Source organism: Dendrobates tinctorius, unplaced genomic scaffold, assembly GCF_039654945.1.
Source record: "Dendrobates tinctorius isolate UK_male_01 unplaced genomic scaffold, ASM3965494v1 ptg000028l, whole genome shotgun sequence".
Taxonomy (NCBI): Eukaryota; Metazoa; Chordata; class Amphibia; order Anura; family Dendrobatidae; genus Dendrobates; species Dendrobates tinctorius.
The window spans coordinates 55886958-55912266 of record NW_027361696.1 but is presented as its reverse complement, the minus strand read 5'-3'; the positions used below and the strand labels follow the sequence as shown (position 1 = coordinate 55912266).

Here is a 25309-nt window from a genome sequence, read left to right as displayed (position 1 = left end):
ACAACATTGATTACTGACTGATTCTATGGTAACATTGATAAACACAAGCACGGTTGCTTAAAGTTGCATACTTCTAAAAATCAATGTCTTCTTTTTAAGCAGGAGAATCAAATGTTCACTTCAACATATGAGGTGAGCAATTTACATTCAATATATGAGGTGAGCAATTTGCATTATTTGTTAATATTACTGCCCCCTATGTACGAGAATATAACTACTAAAATACTGCCCCCTATGTGCAATAAAATAACTACTACAATACTGTTCCTATGTACAAGAATATAAGTACTATAATACTGCCCCCCTATGTACAAGAATATAACTACTATAACACTGCCTCTATGTACAAGAATATACAATTGTTCTCAAAAGTTTACATACCTCAACAGAATTTTTGCTTTCTTGGCCTTTTTTCAGAGAATATGAATGATAACACCAAAACTTTTTCTCCACTCATGGTTAGTGGTTGAGTGAAGCCGTTTATTGTCTAATTACTGTGTTTTCTCTTTTTAATATAATGACAACCCAAAACATCCAAATGAGCCTAATCAAAAGTTCACATACCCTGGTGATTTTGGCCTGATAACAGGTACAGAAGTTGACACAAATGTGTTTGACTGGCTATTTGTTTTACCACGTCAAAGTGACAGGGCGGGTATGCCCTTACTTACGTAACGCTCACTAATATACAAATTAGGCACACTGAATACAGTTTTATGGTAAAACAATAAGTTAACAATTTATTAAGATTACATCAGGATAATGGTGAATTATGGAATGGCAGATATAATATTACCCTGTTTTGTGTTAATTCATTTCATGTGAATCATACAATTAATATGAATTATAGTACATAGAGAAATAAGCATCAATACATTACCAAGTATTGTAACATCACTTTTCCACTGGAGGGACCACAGTGTCAGCGAGAAGGAAATACTCTGGTCTTGTCATCACAGAAATTGTGCGTCCACGATACCTTCTGGAAATGTCCCTAGTATTGTAACATCACTTCTCCACTGGAGGGACCACAGTGTCAGAGAGAAGGAAATACTCTGGTCTTGTCATCACAGAAACCGTGCATCCACGATACCTTCTGGAAATGTCCCTACCTCACTGAACCGGGTCCCCTTTTTTATACAAAACTCCCACATCCTCCCCTATTACATTTGTGCAGTATGTTTAGGCTGAATCATCAGTATCTTGCCATTGCGCAGTAGGTTGTTGTCTTGATAACAGCACAAGACTTCAAGGTCTGTTTGTTATAGATTACTACAATCTTAAAGTTTGTTTGCCACTGGCATGTCCTCCAACAATAGCACAATGCTTCAAGGTTGTCTGTCACTGTTCAAAGTTCCCCCCATATGTTGCTTGTCACAAAGTTAACTCTTCATGATCATAGCATAACGCTCTAAGATGGTAGCATATGGGCAGCATGACTTCCATAATCACCTATTCTGAAAACTGGATACCTTTCGTAACCCAGGCACACACTCATACTTGTCTCATTTGTATCACAATCGGTCCTTGCTTATTGATGTCATGCATGACCATTGCTACATGAAACCATCAAAACATTTTGGTCTCCCTTGTCTCCAAGCATCATACTATTATTGAACACAAGACTTTCTTGTTCAAGCAGCATAAATATTCATTATCTGTACAGTTGTTATTTTTCCTATTGTCTTTGTAATTTTTCCCAGCACATGTGTAAGAATACACCACACAACTCTTACCCCTATATATATAAAGCCTACGTTACACATAGCGATATTGCTAGCAATATCGCTGTAACGTCACCGATGTTGTGACGTAGCAGCGATATTGCTAGCGATATCGCTAGCGATATCGCTATGTCTGATACTTACCTCCGACCGGCTCCCCCGCTGCTCATCGCTGGTCGCGCGAGAACGTCCTGGATCATTTCTCGTCGGGCGCGTCCTGCTGGGCTTCCTGTGGCGCCGACGAGCGACGAGTGGACGCGGGCGGGAGGACGTCAGGACCGCCTCGTCTGACAGGTAACGACCCCCGACCCCTGCTATGTCGCTGGTGAGATCTGCCTGTTTGGCAGCTCACTAGCGACCACCTAGCGATGCACCAGCGATCCTGACCGGGTCATATCGTTGTCGGGATCACTGGTGCATCGCTAAGTGTAACGGTACCCTTAGAATACCACACAGAATTAGTTGGAAAACTCCTTGTAGAATTCACATTAACTACCCCCCAATTCCTTTAACCCAATTGGCAGGGTATAGAAAAGTGAAAGTATTCAGTATCACTGTTTGTCAAAGCAAATATCACAGTGGTCACTTGTGTGCAAATCAGGATAATGAATCTTTGAAACACAAAGCTTCAAAGACCATAGAACAATTATCCTTGTCTTACGGTATTAACACAGAGCAAACGCTTTGTGGCTCAGTATCAAAGTTCAGCATTAATGATATTACACCATAGTATATTGCAATATATAGTGTTTGGATTACAAACAACCATATTTTATATTTGCAATACTTTCCACCCTTGGTCTAATGAACACACTATATCAAAGCATGTAAACAATATATTACAATATGTAGGCTATAAGAGATCCTTATTTGTATTAGCACCACAACTAAAGGTAACATCCTCACCTGTGACAAATGCCAGGAAAATTGTTCGGGATGCAAAGAAAAACCCACAAATAACATCAGCTGAAATACTGGACTCTCTGAAAACTAGCAGTGTGGCTGTTTCAAGATGCACAATAAGAAGGCACTTGAAGAAAAATGGACTGCATGGTCGAGTCACCACAAGAAAGCCATTACTGTTGTGAGTTCATTCTCTGGTTCACCAGTTGTGAGTTCTCCTTCCAGACTCCCTCTGGTGGTAACAGGAGGTAGTGAGGCTGATTTGATTGGTGGAGATCTGCCACCTGAGAATGAGGATGACGATTAGACCTCAGGAGTCTCAGATTGGATTTAACACAGCCGACGCCCTATTGAGTTGCTGGTGATTCCTTCTGGCTTGTCAGCTCTTGGTTTTCAGCTCTGTTCCAGTCAACTTAAGCTAAGTTTTTCTGCTAATTTTCACACTTGATTTTGTTGGTCTATTCAGGTTTTTTTTGTGGTCAGCCAGCCGCGGCTGGGGGCTGTGCTGAATTTCCACTCTTATTTATCAGTATTTTGCCAATTTGCTTTTTGTCCCTTACTAGTTTGGTCCCTTTTTGCTCTGTCTCAGGACATTTCAGAGTGCTGATAAAGTGGGAGAAGTCTAGTGACTTCAGGGTTAATTTTGCTATCAGAAGTGTTGGACATTATTTTTGTAGGATTTTTTGCAGGTTGCAGACAGTGTCTTTCCTTTCCTTTCCTTTCTAGTTAGTTTGGGCCCCATCGTTTGCTCAGTCTATTTTCCTGCCTGTGTTTGTGCCTTCATCTTGTTTCACCGTCAATACATGTGTGGGGGCTATCTATTCCTTTGGGGTCTGCTCTGGGGCAGTTAGTTTTGCCCTTTTCATGCTTCAGGCTTATGTAGTCCTCCGGCTGTGACGAAGCATCTAGGAACATCGTAGGTACGCTCCACGGCTGCTGCTAGTTGTGTGGTAGGATCAGGGATCTGCAATCTGCATAGTTACCAACCTCTCTGGTTTTCTGTGACATAGCTTGTTTTGCTTTTTTCTCCTCGGTGACCCATTCATAACAGAATCACCAGCCATACCGCAGATTCTAGGGTACTCAAAAGCAGGAAAAAGTTGTTAAAAAAAAAGTGTCAGAATTTTTTTTTTTTTAGTATTTTTTCCTCTTTTTCTCTGGGGCTGTAGGAGGATTTTTTTCTTTTTCCTAATGGAGATTAAGCAATTGTCTGATCGTGTGGAGCAGCTGGCTGCTGAAGTGCAGGGAATTTACACCTACCTCATTCAGTCACATGCTGCTGAACCTAAGATCCCTACTCCTGATGTGTTTTCTGGGGATTGGTCTAAATTTCTGAATTTTAAGAATAATTGTAAATTATTTCTGGCCTTGAAGCCTAACTCATCGGGGAGCTCTGTGCAGAAGGTTAAAATTGTCATCTCCTTGCTGCGCGGCGATCCCCAGGATTGGGCTTTTTCTCTGACACCTGAAAATCCTATTCTGACTAATGTGGATGCATTTTTTCAAGCCTTGGGGTTGTTGTATGATGAACCTAATGCTGTTGATCAAGCTGAGAGAACCCTGTTGGCATTAAACCAGGGTCAGGTGTCACGCTCACCTGTTGTAGCTGTCAGGAGTGGCGTGACAGGCGAGCGTCAGCGGGCCCTGAAGATGCTGAGACTCCAGGGGAAGGTAACTCTTGGTGGCCGGGCAGGGGCGCAGTATCTGAGATTAGGAAAACGGTCACAGGACCTGCGGGAGGGGAGGAGCGATGGAGAGGCACTCAGTACCTGCAGGACCTTCCACCATGTGACCGCTTGTCAGAGGAGGGGGCGGGGCTTACCCCCAGGACGCAGCGGTGACAGGCAGGAGACTAAGTCACACAGGTGCTGAGCAGCGGCGATAGTCAGATATAGCAGGGGGTCATACACAAATCTAGCAACGCAGTACAGACTCAGAATGGCAGAGGATCGTCAGGTGCAGCAGAGGGTTAGACATGGGTCGGGCAACGCAGTAAAGAATCAGGATGATAGAGAGCAGTCAGGGGAAGCAGAGGGTCATACACGGGTCGAGCAGTACAGTACCAAATCAGAAACGAAGAAACATAAACCAAGTCCAGAACAGATCATACACCAAACAACGTACGAGAACAGGCGAGAGGCACTAGCGATGCAGGGTCAGGCACACTCTAGTTAGGAGTATAAACGACAGGGAGGGGTGCTCACCTGAGGCTATAAAAACCATCCCTGGCATCAAATAGGGGCTCTCCCTATTAACCCCTACACCATCTGTCCAGAATCCTGAATAACTCATGACATCAGGATTCTGCAGAGTTATACTGTCAAAAATTCCAAAAGTGGGCGGTCCTTACTACATGGAATGATAGTGCATTGGCAGATCTCTTTCGGAAGGGTTTATCAGAGACCGTAAAAGATGTTATGGTGGGATTTCCTGTTCCCTCTGGTCTGGATGATTCTATGTCATTAGCCATTCAAGTTGATCGGCGTTGACGTGAACGTAAACTACACGGGAGGTGCTGCCACCTTTTGAACAAACGTCTGAACCTATGCAATGTGATGGGGTTTTGTCTAGGGCGCAACGTCAGGAGTTTCGAAGGCGTAATAAGCTGTGTTTTTTCTGTGGAAACGTCTCTCATACTATTTCTGTCTGCCCAAAACGAGAGAAACGTTTTGCACACACATTTGCTGTGGGCAGTATACAACCTAAGTTTCTTTTGGCAATTACTCTGATCTGCTCCTTATCCACGTTTTCCACGAAGGCTTTTGTGGATTCAGGAGCAGCGCTTAATCTGATGGATTTGGACTTTGCTAAACGTTGTGGTTTTTCCATGACGCCTCTGCGGACGCCTATTCCTTTGAGGGGTATTGATGCTACTCCTTTGGCGGAGAATAAACCTCAGTTTTGGACCCAGGTGACAATGCGAGTTGCCCCAGACCACCAAGAAAATTGTAAATTTTTGGTGCTGCATAATTTGCATGATACTATTGTTCTGGGTTTTCCTTGGTGCAAACTCATAATCCAGTTTTGGATTGGAAATCTGGGTCTGTGGTGAGTTGGGGTTGTCAGTGTGTTCTTAGGGACGCTACTGTTTTCTCCACCTCTCCTCAGTCTCATGATATTCCTAATTATCTAGCCGATTTTTCTGATGTATTTAGTGAGAGCAAGTCTGCGTCTTTGCCTCCTCATAGGAGTTATGACTGTGCAATTGAGTTGATGCCTGGGTGTAAATTTCCCAAGGGTCGGCTTTTCAACTTATCAGTACCCGAACATGATGCTATGCGATCCTATATTAAGGAGTCATTGGAGAAGGGTCATATTAGACCATCCTCGTCACCTTTAGGTGCTGTTTTTTTTTTTGTGGCCAAGAAAGATGGTTCATTAAGACCGTGTATTGATTATCGTTCCCTTAACAAGATGATGGTTAAATATCAGTACCCATTACCACTGATGTCTGATTTATTCTCCAGAGTTAAGAGTGCCTGCTGGTTTACTAAGCTTGACCTCAGGGGGGCGTATAATCTTATTCGCATCAAGCACGGGGATGAATGGAAGATGGCGTTTAATACTCTGGAGGGACATTTTGAGTACCTGGTGATGCCTTTTGGGCTCACTAATGCCCCTTCTGTCTTCCAGTCCTTTATGAATGATATTTTCCGTGACTTTGTGGATAAGTTTTTGATCATCTATCTGGATGATATTTTGATCTTTTCTAGTGATTGGGATTCTCATGTGGAACACGTCCGGACTGCATTCCGGATTTTGAGGGAGAATTCCCTGTTTGTTAAGGGATAAAAATGCCTCTTTGGTGTACAGAGGATTTCATTTTTGGGATTTATCTTATCACCATCGACTATTGAAATGGACCCGGCCAAGGTACAGGCCATTTATGATTGGGTTCAGCCTACTTCTTTGAAGGCCCTCCAGAAGTTTTTGGGTTTTGCTAATTTCTATCGTAAATTTATAGGTAATTTTTCTGGTATTGTCAAACCACTGACTGATCTGACCAAGAAGGGCGCCGATGTGCTGAATTGGTCTCCTGAGGCTATCTCAGCATTACAGGAGCTTAAGCAGAGATTTACTTCAGCTCCAGTTTTACGGCAACCTGATGTCTCACTTCCATTTCAGGTTGAGGTAGATGCTTCTGAGATAGGTGCAGGAGGTGTCTTGTCCCAAAAAGGCCCTGTGACTTCTAAGATGAATCCCTGTGCTTTCTTTTCTCGAAAGTTCCCCCCATCTGAACGCAACTATGACGTGGGGAATCGGGAATTGTTGGCCATGAAGTGGGCATTTGAGGAGTGGAGACATTGGTTGGAGGGAGCTAGACATCAAGTTGTGGTCCTCACCGATCACAAGAATTTCATTTATCTGGAGTCGGCCAAACACTTGAGTCCTAGACAGGCTAGATGGGCCTTGTTTTTCACGCGTTTTAATTTTGTGGTCTCTTCCGGGCACTAAGAATGTTAAGGCAGACGCCCTTTCTAGCAGTTTCTTTGCCGATTCTCTTAGTGTGACAGAGCCTACTACCATCCTAGGTGAGGGGGTAGTTCTTTCTGCCATTTCGCCCAATTTGAGACGCGCCCTGGAGGAATTTCAGGAGGATAAACCTGAGCGTTGCACTATGGGAAAATTGTATGTTCCTGACCAGTGGAGAAAGAAAGTGATGTCTGAAATTCATTGCTCCGCTTTGGCTGGACATCCAGGTATTTTTGGTACCAGAGATTTGGTGACTCGGTCCTTTTGGTGGCCTGCCTTATCTCGTGACGTCAGGAATTTTGTACAGTCCTGTGGGACTTGTTCTCGGTCTAAACCCTGTTCTTGTTCTAGTGGGTTGCTGATGCCCTTGCCGGTGCCCAAGAGGCCATGGACCCATATCTCAATGGATTTTATTTCTGGTCTTCCTGTCTCTCAGATAATGACTGTTATCTGGGTGATTTGTGATAGATTTTCGAAGATGGTCCATCTTGTACCACTCCCAAAGTTGCCATCTTCCGCTGAGTTGGTGCCCTTGTTTTTACAACAGGTGGTTCGGTTACATGGGATTCCTGAGAACATTGTGTCCGACAGAGGAGTCCAGTTTGTTTCCAGATTCTGGAAAGCCTTTTGCTCCAATCTGGGAATTCATTTATCCATCTCCTCCGCGTTTCATCCCCAGACCAATGGACAGACTGAGAGAACAAACCAGACCTTGGAGTCTTATTTGAGATGTTTTATATCTGCTGATCAGGATGATTGGGTCTCATTTTTGCCCTTGGCCGAATTCGCCCTGAACAATAGAGCTAGTTCTGCTACTTTGATGTCACCCTTTTTCTGTAATTTTGGGTTTCATCCTCGATTCTCTTCAGGGCAAGTGGAATCTTTGTCCTGCCCAGGTGTGGGCACTGTGGTTAAGAGAATGCAGCAGATATGGGACCAAGTGGTGGATAAGTTGTCACTCTCTCAGGAAAAGGCCCAGCGATTTTCCAACCGGCATAGGACCATTGGTCCCCGGTTTAAAGTGGGTGATATGGTTTGGTTGTCGTCTAAGAATATTCCTATGACGGTTGCATCTCCTAAATTTAAGCCAAGATTTATTGGTCTATATAAGATTTTGGAAATTCTTAATCCTGTTTCGTTTCCATTGGCTCTTCCAGTTATGTTCAAGATCCATAACGTATTTCACAAATCTCTGTTGATGAGGTTTGTTGAGCCAGTGGTTCCTATAGCAGCACCTCCTGACCCTGTGTTGGTTGAAGCCAATGTGGAATATGAGGTAGAGAAAATATTGGATTCTCGTTTGGTTAGACGGAGACTCCAGTATTTGGTCAAATGGAAGGGTTATGGTCAGGAGGATAATTCTTGGGTCTCTGCCTCCGATATTCATGCCAATAGATTGGTTCGTGCTTTTCACCGGGCCCATCCTGATTGGCCTGGTGGCGTGGATGAGGGTTCGGTGACCCCTCCTCAAGGGGGGGTACTGTTGTGACTTCATTCTCTGGTTCACCAGTTGTGAGTTCTCCTTCCAGACTCCCTCTGGTGGTAACAGGAGGTGGTGAGGCTGATTTGATCGGTGGAGATCTGCCACCTGAGAATGAGGATGATGATTGGTCATCAGGAGTCTCAGATTGGATTTAAGACAGCCGACGCCCTATTCAGTTGCTGGTAATTCCTTCTGGCTTGTCAGCTCTTGGTTTTCAGCTCTGTTCCAGTCATCTAAAGCTAAGTTTTTCTGCTAATTTTCACACTTGATTTTGTTGGTCTATTCAGTTTTTTGTGTGGTCAGCCAGCCCCGGCTGGGGGCTTTGTTGAATTTCCATTCTTATTTATCAGTATTTTGCCAATTTGCTTTTTGTCCCTTACTAGTTTGGTCTCTTTTTGCTCTGTCTCAGAATATTTCAGAGTGCTGATATGGTGGTAGAAGTCTAGTGACTTCAGGGTTAATTTTGCTATCAGAAGTGTTGGACATTATTTTTGTAGGGTTTTTTGCAGGTTGCAGACAGTGTCTTTCCTTTACTTTCTAGTTAGTTTGGGCCCCATTGTTTACTCAGCCTATTTTCCTGCCTGTGTTTGTGCCTTCATCTTGTTTCACCGTCAATACATGTCTGGGGGCTATCTATTCCTTTGGGGTCTGCTCTGGGGCATTTAGTTTTCCCCTTTTCATGCTTCAGGCTTATTTACTCCTCCGGCTGTGACGAAGCGTCTAGGAACATCGTAGGTACGCTCCACGGCTGCTGCTAGCTGTGTGGTAGGATCAGGGATCTGCAATCTGCATAGTTACCAACCTCTCTGGTTTTCTGTGACTTAGCTTGTTTTGCTTTTTTCTCCTCGGTGACCCATTCATAACACATTACTGTACAAATGCCACAAAGTATCTTGCCTACAATACGCAAAACAGCACAGAGACAAGCCTCAAAACTTCTGGAATAAAGTAATTTGGAGTGATGAGACAAAAAATGGACTTTTTGGCCACAATCATAAACCTTACATTTGGTGAGAGGTCAACAAGGCTTATGTGAAAGGAACACTATTCCTACTGAAAAGCACGGAGGTGGATTGCTGATGTTTTGGGGATGTGTGAGCTACAAAGGCACAGGAAACTTGGTCAAAGTTGAAGGAAAGATGAATGCAACATGTTATCAGTAAATACTGGAGGCAAATTTGCAATCCTCATCCTGGAGGCTGCGCATGGGACGTACTTGCATGTTCCAACATAACAATGATCCAAAACACAAGGCCAAGTTGACCTGTCATTGGCTACAGCAGAACAAAGTGAAGGTTCTGGAGTGGCCATCTCAGTCTCCTGACCTCAATATCGTTGAGCCACTCTGGGGAGATCTCAAGCGCAGTTCATGCTAGACAGTACAGGAATTTACAGGAACTGGAGGCTTTTTGCCAAGAAGAGTGGGCAGCTTTACCATCTGAGAAAATAAAGAACCTCATCCACAACTACCACAAAAGACTTCAAGCTGTCATTGATGTTAGAGGGGGCAATACACGGTATTAAGAAAAGGGGTATGTGAACTTTTGATCAGGGTCACTTGGATGTTTTCGGTTGTCATTATGACTTACAAAGAGAGAACACAGTAGTCTGACAATAAATGGCTTCACCCAACCACTATGAGTGGAGAAAAAGGTTTGGTGTTAACATTCATATTCCCTGAAAAAAGGCCAAGAAAGCAAAAATTCTGCAAGGGTATGTAAACTTTTGAGCACAACTGTATCTCTAACTGTATAATACTATACATACATACAATATAATTACTGCAATACTGCTCCTAAATAAAAGAATGCAAGAATCTTTAGAAAGCCTGTTCGATTTTGGCGCAATATAAGAGTTATACAAACCATATCAGAGATACTATGAGTTGTTCTCTTTTAATTAACAATTGAAACTGCTTAGTATTCTATTTACATAGGGATTAATATGCATTATTGCCAAATTACATTTACTAACACCGGTTTAGGCATCCCGTTGCACTCTGCATGTTTTATAGTTATGGTATAAAGTATTCTCTCCAATTAGTTACAATAAGTTAAATTTTATCTTAGGCTGGGTTCACATTACGTTTAGGCAGTCCGTTAGACGGGACTGCGTTACACCGCGGTATAACGCGGTGTAACGCAGTCCGCATTCAGCCCCATTGTCGGGCGCATCGCGACGCATGCCGTAAAGCAGCACACGTTCGCGATGTGCCGTCAATCACTGACGGAGCCTCGGACGAGGGCTGCAGCATCTGAGGCTTCGTCACCGCTTGCCTGCGCTGGCGGGTATAGCATAACTCGATTGTGTTATGCTATACCGTTAACGCAGCCTGTCAACGCTATGCGTTGAACGGGCTGCTTAACGTAATGTGAACCTAACCTTACAGTCTTAAGTTTAGGATTTTTTTTCATTTTTCATATGGCAATTTGTAAATAATTTACTTGTTTTATTTTTACTTAGTCTGCAATCAGTAGTTATCTTATTTCGCAGTACATTGCTTTGCATTTCCTGGCACTTTACTACCTGTTTCTGAAAGTATTCAGCATTGGGTAGATATCAGACTGTGCATGAAAATAGCCTCATCTTAGAGGAAAGGGACTTGAATTATAGCACCACCTATTGGATACAGCAGTCCTAAAAGTCAATATTGAGAGGAACATTGCTAGGCATATAAGTCCCCTAATACACAAGGAGAGGCGTTCCCCCTTAAACCCACTACCCATGTAAATAAGAACCATAACAATTTTCTTGTGCCTATTACAAACTTTCTATTCTTCTTTGTTTTAGTTCTGTAATAAACCTGCTGGTTGCATTAATCATGACTTTTTAGGCTGAGTTCACACATGGCGTTTTTTTTGCGTTTCCGTGGCGGTTTTAACCGAGCGATTTTGCTGCGAAAACGTGAAAAATAAGCATCCCATGCATTCCTATGGGATTCCGCAATCTGTGCTAATGCTGCGGTTTTTACCGCGGCGGAATCGCTTTGCGGTAAAAAACGCAGCATGTTCATTAATTTTGCAGAATCGCGGCGATCCCGCACCCATAGGATCCCGCGAGAACGTACGTCATCGCGGGCATTTTCGCAAAGGATTACTGGGAACGGGAGCGTGGAGAGAGGCGGGAAGGCTGCACGGGACATCGGAAGGTAAGAATAACACTATTTTTTTTTTTTTTTTTTTTTTACATTTTATCTTTTACTACTGATGCTGCATAGGCAGCCTCAGTAGTAGAAAGTTGGTCATACTTGTCAAACACTATGTTTGACGTGTGTGACCAACCTGTCAATCAGTTCTCCAAGCGATGCTACAGATCGCTTGGAAAACGCTAGCATTTTGCAAGCTAATTACGCTTGCAAAATGCTAGTTTTTCCGCGGGAAAATCGCGGGAATTTAAAATGCGATTTTCCCGAGGAATGGAATTCGGAATTCTCACGGTAATTTCCACGAGAGTTCCGCTACGTGTGAACCCAGCCTTACTATTATATGTATGTTCTGTAATTTTATTCCATATTTTTACAATGAACTCTTTTCCTCCCACGTTACCCAAAAGTTTTGTTATTCTATATTTAATTTAATTGATTATAGGTACCGTATATACAGGGTGGGCCATGTATATGGATACACCTAAATAAAATGTGAATGGTTGGTGATATCAACTTCCTGTTTGTGGCAAATTAGTATAATATTTTCAAGATGGGTGGTGACCATGGCGGCCATTTTGAATCCAACTTTATTTTTTCCAATGGGAAGAGGGTCATGTGACACATCAAACATTTTGAGAATTTCGCAAACTTTATTCTTTCATGAGTTATTTACAAGTTTCTCTTTGTTTACAGCCATTGACATGTCACAGAGGTTAACACGTGAGGAGCGGATAGAAATTGTGTTGATGTCTGGTGAATGCAGTACCCTGGTCATTGCAGCAGATTTCAATGCAAGACACTATACGCAAGAAATCATTCCCATTTTATTTAAGTGTATCCATATAAATGGCCCACCCAAAAAAGTTCGCCTCATCACCGAACATAATGTTCTGCGTAAACTGAGGGTCCTGTTCCAATTTTTGTTTTGCCTATTCTTACAAATTCAGAGCACCAATCTGGCATCAGTCGAACATCCTTTTGGCGGATATTAGTTACTCAAACAAGGCACCCTTAAAAATACAGCTGCTGCAGCATCTCAACGAGGATGATCCAGATCGGCGCGCTGAATTTGCAGAATGGGCCAAACAAAAATTGGAACAGTACCCTCAGTTTACACAGAACATTATGTTCAGTGATGAGGCAAACAATTTGTGACTTATTAGTGTTACAAGGTGTCAGGTGTGAATGGGGAGCAGGGTTGGTAAATTTGGTGCCATCGCTCTCATACTGGTCACTGGAAGTTCACATGGCAAAGAACTCTCTGAGGATCTGAAAAAAAGAATTGTTGCTCTACATAAAGATGGCCGAGGCTATAAGATTGCCAACACCCTGGCACTGAGTTGCACACGGTGGCCAAGACCATAAAGCGGTGTAACAAGACCAGGGTCCATTCAGAACTGGACTCGCCATGGTATCCAGAGGGTGCTTTTTCAAAATAGAGATAAGAATGATACCAGCATTGCTGCACAATGCATCAAATTGGTCTGCATGGCTGTCGTTTCAGAATGAAGCTTCTTCTAAAGATGATGCGCAAGAAAGCCTGCAAACATTTTGCTGAAGACAAGCAGACAAAGATCATGGAATACTGGAACTTCATCCTGTGGTCTGATGAGGCCAGGATAAACTTATTTGGTTCAGATGCTGTCAAGTATGTGTGGCAGCAGCCAGATGAGGAGTACAAAGACAAGTGTGTCTTGCCTACAGTCAAGCATGGTGGAGGGAGTGTCACGGTTTGGGGCTGCATGAGTGCTGCCAGCTGTGGGGAGCGACAGTTCATTGAGAGAACCATGAATTCCAACATGTACAGTGACACACTGATGCAGAGCATGATCTCCTCACTTTGGCACATGGTCCGCAGGGCAGTATTCCAACATGTAAACAACCCCATCACCTCCAAGACAACCACTGCCTTGCTAAAAAAAATTGAAGGTAAATGTGATGGACTGGCCAAGTATGTCACAGTCTCCAGACCTACAACATATTGAGCATCGGTGTGGCATCCATAAACGGAAGGTGGAGGAGTGCAAGATCTCCAACATCCACAAGCGCCATGTTGTCATTATGGAGGAGCGAAATAGGATTCTGGTGGCAACCTGTGAAGCTCTAGTGGCCTCCATGCCCAAGAGAGTTAAGGCAGTGCTTGAAAATAATGGTGGACACCCAAAATATTGATACTTTTGGCACAATTTGGCCATTTTGACTTAGGGGTGTACTCACTTTTCTTGTCAGCGGTTTAGACATGAATGGCTGTGTGTTGAGTTATTTAGAGGGCACACCAAACTTACAATGTTACACAAGCTGTACATAGACTACTTTGCATTGTATCAAACTATCATGTTTTCAGAATTGTGCCATGAAAAGATATAATAAAATATTAACAAAAATGTGAAGGGTGTAGTAATTTTTGTGATATACTGTGTATGTATATATATATATATATACAGTATATATACAGACAGAGAGAGAGGCAAAACAGAACCCACGTTTGATTGCAAAAGATCTTCAGAAAAATTTAACAGAATCTGGAGTTGTGAAACATTGTACTACTGTCCAGAGACACCAGCACAAATATGGCTTTCATGGAAGAGTCATCAAGAGTCTCCTGTGTGCCCACCATAAAGCTCTGAATCAGAAGTATGTAAAAGAACATCTACAGGCCTCATACCTTCTGGAAACAAGTCCTGTGGACCGATGAGGTTAAAATAGAACTTTTTGTCCACAATGATCAAAGGTATGTGTGGAGAAAAAAGAGCACAGAATGTCAGGAAAAGAACATCTCTCCAGCCATTAAGCATGGGGGTGGCTCAATCATACTTTGGGGTTGTGTTGCAGCCAATGGCGCCTGGAACATTTCACGGGTAAATGGAAAAATGGATTCAATGAAATTTCAACAAATTCTTGATGCAAACATAACACCATCTGTAGTAAAAATAAAACAAGTTGAAAAAAGGATGGCTTCTACAAATAGATAATGATCCTAAACACAAGTCAAAATACACAATACACGACCTCAAAAGGTGCAAGCTGAAGGTTTCACAATGGCCCTCACAGTCCTCTGATCTGAAGATCATTTACAATCTGTGGCTAGACCTCAAAACAGCAGAGGATGCAAGACGCCCCAGGAATCTCACAGAACTGGAAGGATTTTCCAAGGAAGAATGGATGAAAATCCCTAAAAAAAAAATTTAAAGACTCTTGTCTAGCTACAAAAAAACGTTTACAAGCTGATTTTTTTCAAAAGGGATACTAGGTACTAACCATGCAGGGTGCCCAAACATTTGCATTGGCCCATTTATCTTTTTGTAATATTTAAAATGTAAAAGATGAAAATATACAGTATATACAGCTCTGGCAAAAATTAAGAGACCACTGCACAGTTTTAAAAAAATCAGCTTCTCTACATGTCTGACAGCCATTCCATTCCAGTGTCAGTTGAATTCCAACTAGAGTACACCTCATTCTACTTAATGTTCGTCTTATTAGGTGATCACCTGAACCAAATCTTATTTAACGAAGGAAAGTATAAAAAAAACTCTGCTGTGGTGTTCACAATCCTCTTGCAATTGGACAAGCTGGATGACAAAACAAGTGCTAGTAATATCCCAAAAGTAATATGAATGAAAAAATAACTTAACCATGCCAAAGGAGTTAAAAAGAAAAGTCATGAGTGAGGAAAAGAAGGACTCAATTTTGGCTTTACTAGCAGAGGGATACAGTGAGCGTCAGTCCATTACAATGAGGTCAAGCAGCAGATATTGGAGACAATAAAGCTACAGACCGGAAGAGAGCGAAAACGACTCTCCACTGACCGGGAAGACCGTCATCTTATTCGAATGTCACTCAGCAACCGCAGGAAGACATCAAGTGACCTACAAAAGGAATGGCAGCTGGGGTGAAGTGCACGGCAAGAACAGTTCATAACAGGCTCCGAGAGGCAGGGATCAAGTCATGTAAAGCTAGAAAAAAGCCTTTCATCAATGAGAATAAAAGGAGAGCCAGGCTGAAGTTTGCCAAAGACCATAAGGATTGGACCATAGAGGACTGGAGTAAGGTAATCTTCTCTGATGAGTCTAATTTTCAGCTTTGCCCAACACCTGGTCGTCTAATGGTTAGACGGCTACCTGGAGAGGCGTACAAGCCACAGTGTCTTGCACCCACTGTGAAATTTGGTGGAGGATTGGTGATCTGGCGATGCTTCAGCATGGCTGAAATTGGGAAGGTTAATCTTTGCAAAGGACGTATGAATCAAGCCACATAAAAGGTTATCCTGGAAAAACAGTTGATTCCTTCTGCTCGGGCAATGTTCCCCAACTCTGAGGACTGTTTTTTCCAGCAGGACAATGCACCATGCCACACAGCTAGGTCAGTCAATGTGTGGAAGAAGGACCACCACATCAAATCCCTGTCATGGCCAGCCCAATCTCTAGACCTGAACCCCATTGAAAACCTCTGGAATGTAATCAAGAGGAAGATGGATATTCACAAGCCATCGAACAAAGAAGGACTGTTTAAATTTTTGTACCAGGAGTGGCATAAGGTCTCCCAAAAGCAGTGTGAAAGACTGGTGGAAAGCATGCCAAGACGCATGAAAGCTGTGATTTAAAATCATGGTTATTTCACAAAATATTGATTTCTGAACTCTTCTTGAGTTAAAACCTTAGTATTGTTGTTTCTAAATGATTATGAACTTGTTTTCTTAGCATTATTTGAAGTCTGCAAGCACTGCATTTTTTGTTATTTTGACCATTTCTCATTTTCTGAAACTAAATACAAAATTTAGTGCTTGGAAATTCGAAGACATGTTGTCAGTAGTTTACAGGATAAAAGAACAATTTACGTTTTACTCAAAAATATACCTATGAAGAGAAAAATCAGACAAACTGAAAATTTTGCAGTGGTCTCTTAATTTTTGCCAGAGCTGTATATATATATTTTGCCTAAAATACAAAGGAAATGTGTCATCTGTTACTTTAGGCCTTTCAGAGATCATTTCATCTTCAACTTTCTTAATGGCTCACAATAACAGTAATTTTGACCAGGGGTGCCCAAACTTTTACGTGCCACAACAGATCTGGAAGGAAGAACAGGAACATGAAGCCGCTGCATGGGACGTACCATTGACAGATAATGGAGGTGACTGACATGGAGAAATCCTACCAATGCCTGGAGAAAGATGGACTCCGAGACAGCACAGAGGCACTAATCATAGCGGCACAAAAGCAGCACTAAGTACCAGATCCATAAAAACAGAAATCACCACACAAGACAAGACCCAAGGTGCTGACTATGCAAAGAAACCTCAGAAACAGTCCAACACATAGTGGCAAGATGCAAAATGTAAGCGGGAACAGCACATACCGAATGCCACAACCAAGTAGCGGGAATTGTATACAAGTAACAAGTTCCCCTAAGTCCAGGTGGGAGAACCCAGAGAAAGTGGTGGAGAATGAAAGGGATAAAATCCTGTGGGACCTCAAGATCCAGATGGATAAGCAGGTGTTGGCCATCCAACCAGACATTGTTATAGTAGACAAGGATCAGAGAAGCTGGAGAAATACCAGGGCCTCAAAGGAGAACTGGAGAAAATGTGGAAGGTGACGGCAACAGTGATTGCAGTGGTGATAGGAGCACTTGGAGCAGTGACCTCTAAGTTGGAAGAATGGCTACAACACATCCCAGGAGCAACATCTGAGCTCTCTGTCCAAAAAAGCGCAATGCTGGGAACAACTAAGATCCTGCACAGAAGCCTCAAACTCCCAGGCCTCTGGTAGAGGACCCGAGAATGAGAAAGGACAACAAAGACCACCCCCAGCGGGGGTGAGAAGGAAGGTTTTTTATATATATATATATATATATATATATATATATATATTACATAAATCCTACAGAACAGTAGAACAAAAAAGGTGTTTCTGATTAATATATATTACCGTATATACTCGAATATAAGTCGAGATTTTCAGCCCAAAAAATTGGGCTGAAAGTCCCCCTCTCGTCTTATATTCGAGTCATATACAAAGGGGGTCGGAGGGGGCGGATGTGTCAGGTCATACTTACCCGTCCTGACGCAGTGTCTTGAGCCCCCAGCTTCTCCCCGTGCTCTCTCTTCCTGCCTTCAGCGGTCACGTGGTGCCGCTCATTAAAACTCATGAATATGCGCATATTCATGAGTTTTAATGAGCGGTACCACATGACTGCTGAAGGCAGGAAGAGAGAGCGCGGAGAAGCTGGGGGTTCAAGAGACAGCGTCAGGACGGGTAAGTATAGCAATACTCACCTGTCCTGCGTCCATGGCTGCTTGCTGCTGTCTGTCATCGGTCAGTGACTTCAGACAGCAGAGGGTGCGGTGACGTGGTTAGTGCGCGCCGCGCCCCCTGCAGTCTGAACGTCACTGACTGATGACGTGGCAGATAGCGGTGAGCAGCCATGGACGCAGGACAGGTGAGAATCTGACACCCAGCGACGGAGAGGTGAGTATGTCATTTTTTTTATTTTTACATGCAGCAGCAGCACATGGGGGAATAATCTATGGAGCTTCTTATGGGGGCAGCATATGAGGGAACAATCTATGGAGCTTCTTATGGGGGCAGCATATGAGGGAACAATATATGGAGCTTCTTGTGGGGGCAGCATATGAGGGAACAATCTATGGAGCTTCTTGTGGGGGCAGCATATGAGGTAACAATCTATGGAGCTTCTTGTGGGGGCAGCATATGAGGTAACAATCTATGGAGCTTCTTGTGGGGGCAGCATATGAGGTAACAATCTATGGAGCTTCTTGTGGGGGCAGCATATGAGGGAACAATCTATGGAGCTTCTTATGGGGGCAGCATATGAGGGAACAATCTATGGAGCTTCTTGTGGGGGCAGCATATGGGGGAACAGTCTATGGAGCTTCTTATGGGGGCAGCATATGGGGGAACAATCTATGGAGCTTCTTCTGAGGACACCATATGGGGGAATAATCTATGGAGCATTTCCCACCCTAGACTTATACTCGAGTCAATAAGTTCTCCCAGATTTTTGTGGCAAAATTAGGGGGGTCGACTTATACTCGGATCGACTTATACTCGAGTATATACGGTAACTAGAAACACCTTTTTTGTTCTAAATACCTGGTGCCATTTTCTGTAGGATTTCTGTAATTAAAAAAATGTGATTTAGTTTATAATGAGTACAATGATACTCTATGCAGCAAAAATAAAAAGTTTCTCTGTCATATTCCAGCACAATGGAGACCAAGACAGCACTTTTTCCACTATAAATGGATCCTTGGAATTTGGAAGTGAATGAAAAGAAGGATTTGTCCTTTTGACCATTGATCTAATTTACTGGATGATACTTCTACCAGTAAGAAGTCAGATATATGTGATTTTAGCCATAGGCTGGGGAGACGCTGCAATTTTTGGTTACTCTCATTACCGCCACCACATTTTTCCACGTAGCCCTAGTTTAACCATCTGATACTTTACACATTCTCAATCTCTCCTGTATAGGTGGAATGAACAGATTCAATGAATCAAGCCTGTTTATTGATAGAATTTTAGCATTAAGGGATTGAAATTGAATTTACGTCCAAATGTTTTGGAGTTTTTGCATTTTTGCACTACTTATACTCAACTCCGTCAACTTTTAGAAAAGCTGGTGTAACTGGGAAGGGTCGAGGCGTGGCTTAGGGCACCCAACTAATTCATGATAATTTTCACCTCCAATGTGCCTGAAATTACTCCAGGTGAAGGATGCGTCAGATTCAATACTCAGAGTGAATTTGGCGCATAGTTCATTGAGACTGGTGTACGAAACTGGCAAAGCACATGTTCTAAAATTACTTCTATTGCTTTTTCTGATCATTATGTATTATTACACATTTACTATTTTTGGCATTAAAATTGTTCAAAATAACAAAACATTGGTGCTTTAGTCAAACACAGCGCCACACCTGTCCACAGGTAGTGTACGGTATTACAGGTAAAACTCATTGCGATCCATAGAGCTGACCCGATACAAGCTATGGACACGTGTTTTCATATTTCTCAAAGAAAGTAGACACTTGGAAAAAAACATGATTCCCCAGTTCCTTCCAGGTTATGACTTTTAAGGGGTCTCCCAGCACTGTGGCCCCTTCATCCTGAGGCCCCATTATAAAGTGATATTAAATAATATATAGTTTGTCAGGTTTCTTAGCATTTAGGCTTCTGTTGTATATTTAATCCTAATTATATGTTCACTATTGATAATTTTCTCTCTTTGCAGACACTGAATTTCTCAGACCGAGCGTTATACAACCAACTTAATAATGGTAAAGCACCATGATATCACTCACTAACATTAGACCTTTACTATCAATACTATTACTTTATAGACAATTATTAGTTGGTTAACGGATTTCTACGCAACTTATTTTACAACTTTTTGATACTTAAATACAAAAGATAAGCTCATAATCTGTTCATTGCTGCTAATGTACGTGTGCATTTGCTGAAGCAGGAATTTAGAATCTAAAACAAGCCCAAGTGGCCGGTGTGAGAATTACAAGATTTTTAATTTTTATTTTTAAAACAGATTGTTATTTGGATAAAAAAAAAAAAATTAAAAAGAATGAATACATTTAACACAAAAACTTTATTTAAGCAATAAATAATTTTCTTATGACAGGTTCCCTTTAAGTACAACTGAGCTTTTTTGCTGTTTCTAAGCTGAATGCTAATTTAGGACCTAAAATCTGGTTGAGAAAGTCTTGGTGCTCAGTACAGGAGTGCTGACAACCATGAATAAGGCTGTAGTTTATACTTTATTCAGGAGCGACTATGTTGCCATTCAATCTTTCATTGGTATATGTAATGCACAAATAGATGTACACTCATTAAGAGGCATTATACATTATAAAGTGAGTAACTAATGTCAAAGACATAGGGTACAACATATAAAAAAAGGCACATTAACCATGTCTATGTCAGTATGCAAGGTACATGCATAAAGCTGACATACTCTACACATAAAATGTGTTGCCATACTGTACACATAAAAAGTGCTGCTATACTGTACATATAAAGCTGATATACTGTCCACACAAAAAGTGCTGAAATGCTGTACAAATGAAAAATGCTTCTATACTGTACACATAAAGTTCTGCCATATTATACAAATTAAAACATGCTGATATACTGTAAACAAAGTGCTGACATACTGTACCCTTAAAAGTGCTGCTGTACAGTGCAAATAAAAAGTGCTGCTACACTGTAGCTGTATTAAGTGGTGATATACTGTACACATAAAACTGCTGCTGTACAGTGCAAATAAAAAATGCTGCTATACTGTAGAGCTAAAAAGCGGTGATATACTGTACACATAAAGTGCTGAAATTCTGTACAAATAAAAAATGCTGCTACACTGTGCAAATAAAGTGCTGCTATACTGTACACATAAAAAGTGCTGACATACTGTACAAAAATATTGCTATCATACAGTGCACAAAATATTTTGCCATATGTCAGCCAGAGTGCCCAATTTTCAGTTTTTCACATCAGACTTAACTCCATTGATAGCATCACTATAACAAATAGAGTGCCTGCAAATTACGTCATATAAACAGGGACTGCTGGCCAATCATTATCTATTATTATTATTATTTATTTATATAGCGACATTAATTCCATGGTGCTGTACATGAGAAGGGGGGTTACATACAAAGTTATATTGTTAACAGAAAACAAATTTAGAATGACAGACTGGTACAGAAGGGAGGGGACCCTGTCCTTGCGGACTTACATTCTACGGGATAGTGGGGAAGAGACAGAAGGTCGGGAGTGCAGCAGCTCTGGTGGTGATGAGGCGCCAGCTCAGGCGGTGGTGAGGCGGCAGAATGGTCATTGCAGGCTGTAAGCTTCCTGAAAAGATGGGTTTTCAGGTTCCGTTTGAAGGATCCGAGGCTGGTGGATAATTGGACGTGTTGAGGCATGGCATTCCAGAGGATAGGGGATATTCGGGAAAAATCTTGGAGGCCGTCGTGTGAGGAACGAATAAGTGTGGAGGAGAGTAGGAGGTCTTGGGATAATCGAAGATTTTGTGAGGGAAGATATTGGGAGATTAGTTCAGAGATATAGGGAGGGGAAAGATTGTGGATGGCTTTGTAGGTCAGTGTTAGTAGTTTGAACTGGATTCGTTGGGGAATTGGGAGCCAATGGAGGAATTTGCAGAGGGGGGAGACAGGGGAGTAGCGAGGAGGTGGATTAGTCGGGCAGCAGAATTGAGGACAGTCTGGAGTGGTGCAAGAGAGTTAGCAGGGAGGCCACAGAGGAGAGTGTTGCAGTAGTCAAGGCGGGGGATGATGAGGGCATGTACAAGAGTTTTAGTAGATTGAGGTCTGAGGAAGGGACGGATTCTGGAAATATTTTTGAGTTGGAGGCGTCAGGAGATGGCAAGAGATTGGACGTGAGGTTTGAAGGACAGGGCAGAGTCGAGAGTTACTCTGAGGCAGCGGATTTCAGGTGCGGGAGAGAGCGTGATGCCGTTTACCATAATAGATAGATCGGGTAGGGAAGATACATGAGATGGAGGAAAGATAATGAATTCAATTTTGTCTACATTGAGTTTTAGGAAGCGAGAGGTGAAAAGGAGGATATGGCTGATAGACACTCCGGGATTCTGGACAGCAGAGAGGTGACATCTGGGCCAGAGAAGTAGATCTGAGTGTCATCTGCATACACGTGGTACTGGAAGCCATGGGACTTTATGAGTTGTCCTAGGCCAAGAGTATAGATGGAAAAAAGTAGGGGCCCCAGGACAGAGCCTTGGAGGACTCCAACAGAGAGGGGGAGGGATGAGGAGGTAGTGTGGGAGTGGGAAACGCTGAATGTGTGGTCCGAAAGGTATGAGGAAATCCAGGACAGGGCAAGATTTTTGATGCCAAGGGAAGAAAGAATCTGTAGCAGTAGGCAGTGGTCAAGTGTGTCAAAGGCAGAGGACAGGTCAAGAAGGAGGAGGATGGAGAACTGTCTGTTAGCTTTGGCTGTGAGTAAGTCATTAGTAATTTTGGTCAGGGCAGTTTCAGTGGAATGGTGGAGGCGGAAGCCAGATTGCAGGATGTCAAGGAGGGAGTTAGATGAGAGGTGGGAGGAAAGTTGAGCATGGACATGCTGTTCAAGGAGTTTGGAAGCAAGCGGGAGCAGTGATATGGGGCGATAGCTGGGCATAGCAGTTGGGTCAAGGTTTGATTTTTTGAGGATGGGTGTTATGGTGGCATGTTTGAAGGCAGAAGGGAAGGTACCAGAAGTTAGGGATAGGTTGAAGAGATGGGTTAGGGCTGGAATGATCATGTTAGTGAGGTTGGGGATCAGGTGGGAAGGGATGGGGTCAAGTGCACAGGTGGTGAGGCGTGATTTGGAAAGGAGATGAGTAAGCTCTCTTTCAGTGATGTTGGAGAGGGAGATTATTAGGAAAGGGCAGAGGTCTTGTATGTGGAGCGGTCTATGTCTGATAATTTATGGTGGTATAAGGGGTTGGAGGGACCACAGGCAAAATAGAAATATTTTCAAATTTGAATAATTAAAAAAATGTGGTATGTGTAGGCACTGATGTGACATATTTGATATGGCGCCCCCCTGGGGTTCTTTGCATTGCCAATTGCTCTGTCACAATAGTAATTAAAGGTTCCATCTTCTGCATTGATTCTTTATCGGTGGACATGATCTGAACCACATATTTAGCCATCAATCCCATACTTGATACATACATTTTAATTCTTCCCTTTCAGTACCTGCAGCCAATTTTCTCCAAACTGGCAACAGACGACAGGAAACGGAGCGCAATAACGGACCGAAATTGTGAAAATCTTCGTACGAAGCTCACGATTCAACTCGTAAATTTGGTTTTAGACTCGTGAGCTCAAGTGTAAAACTTTTTTTACTGGATCAGACTAGACGAGGACTTTTCTGATGACTTTCTAGTAGGATCTACAGACACTAAAGTGCTAACGTTTCCTCTGAGAGCAGCCAGACCTTCAAAAGTGGCAGTATTGGATGGTAAAAAGGGTTTTCTACATGGTCCATCCTTATAACAGGTTCTTGCACCACCCCACACAACTTGGTATTGGGGCGTGGAAATATTTAGGGTGCTCTGATGTTACCAAAATGCATAAAAGTTAAAGGAGTTATCCAATAGTTAGTATAGGCCACCAGACATGGCTACTACCGACAATATGAATCTGTGCCTAAACGAACCATCAAGGGGGTCAGATAATGGGCCGTGGTGTACAGACTAGATCCCCACCAATCTGATGGAATAGTTTATTCTTATGGAATGCCTGAAAAATGCCTTAAAAAATAAAGACTTAAAGGGGTTTCCGCCTTTTCTTTACATGGTCGCAGTTTATGAAATAAAATTATAATATATACTTACCTAGCAATCACTCTTTAATTCAAACACAGTCTTATTAAAGGGAACCTGTCACCCCTCCCAGCCATTTTTAAGTAAAAGAGCCACCTTGTGCAGCACTAATGCTGCATTCTGTCAAGGTGGCTCTGTTACTTAGGTTCCCTTCCACCACCGAAATAATCGGTTATAAAATTGTTGAAAAATACCTGAAATTTGTCAGGGGGGCAGGTCTTTCCCCCTCTGACAGACGCCTCGCATCCGTCACTCCTTTTGAATTTGTCGCCGCCTCCTTAGTTTTCTTTTCAAATGCGGCGCCGGGGCGGTCCTATATCTTCTTGGGCATGCGCAGTCAGCGCTGCCCGACGTGGGAATCTCGGGCATGCGCAGAAGTTATCTGAGGCTCTCATACCCAAGATTCCCAGCCCCGCAGTGTGAATAAATCATAAGCGACTGTGGGGCGGGATCTGTGGCCGCGCGATAGGAAGGCAGGCCGGGTGTGATCTGAGCACGGGCACGTCCGGCAGCGCTGACTGCGCATGCCCAAGAAGATATAAGACAGAGGCGGCGCTAAATTCAAAAGGAGTGACGGATGTTAGGCATCTGTCAGAGGGGGAAAGACCTGCCCCCCCCCGACAAATTTCAGGTATTTTTCAACAATTTTATAACCGATTATTTCGGTGGTGGAAAGGAACCTAAGTAACAGAGCCACCTTGACAGAATGCATCATTAGTGCTGCACAAGGTGGCTCTTTTACTTAAAAACGATTGGGAGGGGTGACAGGTGCCCTTTAATGTCTGAGTGACCTATCTGGTTAAGGGAAAACAGATAGTAACCAGTCATGGTAACTAACAGTTGTATGTATGTGTTGTGTATGCATCTAATATTGGACTTTTAGAACAAGTAAGTGCAAACAAAAAAGAAAGAAAAACTATTACAATATGCTCTCTATGTAAGGTGGACAGCTGTGTTAAAATTCCGGATTGTGGAGAATTTTTGTCATGGTCTGCTGAGTTTCTGGGATTAGGTGGTTTTAGGGTTAACCTGTGACAGTAGCTCCTTTACCAGGCGGACTGCGGCGTCGCTATCCTGCATTTCTGCCCAGTCATGATGAGGCAATGGATTTTGGATGGCCTCTTTCACGATAGAACGTCTGTTTCTCACTTCTTGGGCACTTTGGGCCACAATTGGCCGGTGGAAGGCAGGTAACTA

The 25309-nt window shown here is 42.7% G+C and overlaps 2 long non-coding RNA genes across 4 annotated transcripts in view; one reads left to right on the top strand and one right to left on the bottom strand.

The window, feature by feature from the left end:
- The window catches only part of LOC141085416 (uncharacterized), a 213887-nt gene that overhangs the window by 7021 nt on the left and 181557 nt on the right, over window positions 1-25309 (bottom strand). The window lies entirely within an intron of this gene.
- Window positions 2-24059, top strand: LOC141085417 (uncharacterized). The gene is made up of 3 exons (XR_012231295.1): window positions 2-159; window positions 19982-20027; window positions 23481-24059. It is a non-coding gene; the product is annotated as an uncharacterized lncRNA (long non-coding RNA).